Below are 4,197 nucleotides of genomic sequence, written 5' to 3'. Positions count from 1 at the left end.
TGCCTTCAACCTGAAAGCTATTCTTGCAACATGGGTCTGTTGATTTCTTTCAACTGGGTGTACATTGCTTGACTGAAAATAGCAGCAAGAATGACATTATATTGAGAGGGCCAGTTTACTTGCTGAGTTTCCTGGGATGGTTATCTGGATTGATCCTACCAATGTTTGGATTTGGGAACAATTCATAGCAGCATCTAATTTCAATTTGCAAACAACAAAAAACAACAAACAATTTTGGGAATTTTCAAGAAGAATTCATTATAAAATTGGGATTTTTTTTCTTTGAATGACATGATATTGATGAGGGCTATAGACTAGTTGCCAAATTTCCTGGGATGGTTATCTGGATTGATCTAACCAATGTTTGGATTTGGGAACAATTCATAGCAGCAATTAATTTCAATTTGAAAACAATAAAAAAAAATTTTGGTTAATTTTCAAGAGGAATTCATTATAAAATTTCTCCCTAAATTATAGTTATACAGTATCTTTGAATTGACTTTTTTGGATTCTTTTTTAAATTATTGGCTAATTTGTGAATAATCTGTGTATTATTCACAAATAAAAAGCAAGTGGTGATTTATTAAATAATTCAGGGGACGGAACATGTAATTTCCTTTGTTTCTGTACGGTGAATGAATTTGGGAAGGAGCAACTGTCTTGGTGTCTTTTGAGCTGTATATGGCTGATGTGCAATCTTTTTGACTGAGGCTATGGTCTATGGGTTGTCTCTTTATAAGTTATAACCTTTTCCTTTTGATTACTAAGAATTATCTTCACCTCTTAAAAAAACGATTTTAGTGTGATTATCTCCTACATTTCTGTTCATTTATGGTGGTCTTAGATTGCAAAGGTCTTGCAACAAGCATTTAAAGGCTATCTGCCCATCTCTCATTTTAATCCCTTGGTCCCTATTTGGACACAATTGCACAAAAGGTGTCTGCAAAAGGGGATTCAAGCTAGGCCCACCTGACAAAAACCAATTGGACCGTCTTTCGTCGAGTCGGCATTTTAGCACCTATTTTGTGGACTGGGATGGTGAAACAGGAGTTTGCAAAGTGCATCAAACGCACATTGAAAGCCCTGGTTTGGTTCAGGAGGGATTTTATACCATTAACGCCCCTCAAAAGGGTGCATCCAATTGGGCCCTTAGTTTGGCTTGTTGGGTGTTGAACCTAGATGTGTTGATACAGGTTTTCCTGGTCTTTGGCATTGAGGATTCGATTGAAGCAGAAACAAGTGTCACCAGCAAATTTTTATTGTTCAGGGGTGACTTTATTATTGAGGGGCTTAGAATGTTGTGACTCTTGTAGTTTTGCTTCTTCTTTAGATGTTTCTTTTTGCAAGTGAGAGATCCTAATACCTCTAAAAAAAGTGAGAGCCTAATGAGATAGTCGACAATCTCACTGCGTAAGGAGTACACAAGGGAGGAATTCTTTTTCAAAAATCCTTTTTTTAACTGTTTATGTCTATTGTTTTTAAAATTAATGAAGTTCTTAAGTCAATATATCCTTCATTTTTCAAAACAATACAACCACCTCCTTTTTTAGATGGAGGAAGTCTTTTTCCTTTCTTTTCTATTTTGATCCAGTTAGCTTTTCTTTGCCTTTTCAGCAATATGTAATTGCCTGCCTAGATTTCTCTCCAACTGCCTGCCTGGATTGTTCTTTTATAGCATAATTGTTTTGATCTTCCTATATATATATATATATATATATATAAAATATTCTTCACCTTTCGAAAAAAGAAAAGCTCAATATTATTAACCTTCACCTTTAGGGCTTGTTTGGGAGCTTGTATTTGGAATGCATAGGAATCCAAATCACAAGTACACTAGAATCAAAGTGATTTTGAATCCTCAATTGTGTTTGACAGCTTGTAATTGGAATAAATTTGGATTCTTTAGTATATTTACAGGAACCTGAATTTGATTAATTAAATCATCTTCAATATCCCAAATTAGTGTACGTATGTGATATTTGACAAAATGATTGTAATAAGCCCATTGAAATATGTACTTTGGCCAAAATGAGAAAATTTTAAGCCTCGAGTGGGCGACAAACGTAAGGATCACAAACGAGCGACTTGCCAATGCTTTTTAATCATCTGTTAGACAGCCAACGTTTGGATAATTCGAATCATTCTATTGGTATTATTTTAATGATGCACCCGACAATTGAATTGTTTGAGGGTAACATCAGTGTACCACATCTACAAGGGATTGCTAGCCCGGCAACACCTTTGTTACACGTGCGAATTTCCTGCCTTCCAAAAAAGGTATTTCATTCCAATTACACCGGAATCATGGCATGAAGGCGAGATTTCAAAACATGCCAAAATTATGTATTTCATTTACCTTTGTTCCACTTGCCTCTGAATCCACACTACCAAGTGATGGATTTGGGACAAAATCCCCCAAATCTTCTCAAATCCCCTCAAATACACCCAAATACAAGTTGCCAAACAGCACCTTATTTATCATGGTTTTGGGAATCCATATATGGTGCATGAACTGCTGACGTAGTTTCTTGGACTTGATTAGTGAGCAGTGTTTCTTACTAATTCTATTGGGCATCTCTAGGAATGAAGGAACCATCCATCTTGAACTCCTCTCTGTCTTATCTTGGGCCTTTGCATATTTCATAAAAACAGTAAAAACCCAGAAAGAAAGCCACAAACTTAAAGCTATTACGTTATTTGAGAATCTAAAGCTACTGTACATTTCAAATGTGTACATTGGTTTGTGAATATTAGAATGCACCTGTAAATAAGGGTGCATTTGGAAGCTGCTATATTTTCATTGAATGAATTGGTGATTGTGTTCAGTTCAGCTGCTGCATTACCTTGCTTGCCATTTCAAGATGGTTTTTGGATTTCCTTCCTTTTGCACAACACAACAACAACAACTTACATTTTCTATGTTCGGTAGTAAAGCCTGGAATTGTACCATTTCAACTAGTGAATGCATTAAAAAAAAAAAAAAAAAAACTTCTTCAAGGTCATACATATTCTTTATGGCCCTTGAAGACAGATGCAATGTATGGCTTCCAGATTATTCAATAAGTTGATTGTGATTGATGACACGCCTGTATGGCCATTGTGGCATAATCCTTCTTAACTAGAAGACTCCATATATGTGGACCAGGGTTTAAATCCTTGAAACTTGCCTGGGAAGTCCTGAGTTGGAGATTGGAGAAGTAGTGCGAGAACTGGTTGGCAGACTCTAAAGGCAAAGGTTGTACACACAAGGAAACATGCTGGTGGGAGATAACAAGATTACGAAGAACTAAAAATGAGGAAAATTTTAAAAGAGATGAAAATGCTAAAAAGGAAGTGAAAGGGGGAACAAGGCCAAATATAAGGTGTCTGTCATAGGAAAGAAGATTAGTGTCGAGTTATACGTACCAATCAATAATTGGCAAAAACCCTTGTTAGTTGCCAACAAATAGAGAATAAACACCCTCATAATGGACAACAGAATAAATTTACAGCAGCTTTCTAGTTTATTCAATTAGAGAAATATAGAAGAAGGATCACTCTTCAGAAATGTATGCAAAAGAATGCCTCAAAAGTTTTATTGTAATCAACCAATGGTGCAGAATGATCCATACATGGCCTATATCCTATGAATAAGCATTCTACAAAAGAATCCCACCGAGAAATTTAGCTCAAGTGACATACATGCCTTCATACCATAAAATCCCACTTGGCAATTTAACTCAAGTGACACTTTTGATGGTATGATTATTGTCTAGCAAAGCTTTAAGAGATCTATTGATTGGTGGAATTATACAAAGCTATTTGGGCTGTTTGGTACCTATGGTAGATAATTTTTATCATCATTTATTTTTTTTGCTGCCTCATTCACTTTGTTTTGTCAGAAGTGCATTATGCTAGAATTTTTTCTTCCTATCATCTCTTTCAGATCTTTCAAAATGGCCAACATATTTACTGGCATTTTAACCTGTCATTTTTAAGAACATGTCACCGTGTAAATCCTGTATTTTGAAGAGTAACTATTGTATCCTTCGGCTGATGCCCTCTAATGTACTCGGGTTTTCGAGTCCGCAAATGGGGATCATGGATGGACCATACCCCAAAAATCTCCTCAGTAGCCCCAAAAAACTCCTTGATAGGAGAATCCTAACCCTTCTGATTTGTGGCCTAGAAATAGCCAGTTGAGAAGAGGATACAGCC

The sequence above is a fragment of the Magnolia sinica genome, unplaced genomic scaffold, assembly GCF_029962835.1.
Source record: "Magnolia sinica isolate HGM2019 unplaced genomic scaffold, MsV1 ctg160, whole genome shotgun sequence".
Lineage (NCBI taxonomy): Eukaryota > Viridiplantae > Streptophyta > Magnoliopsida > Magnoliales > Magnoliaceae > Magnolia > Magnolia sinica.
Note: the sequence above shows the minus strand (reverse complement) of the source record.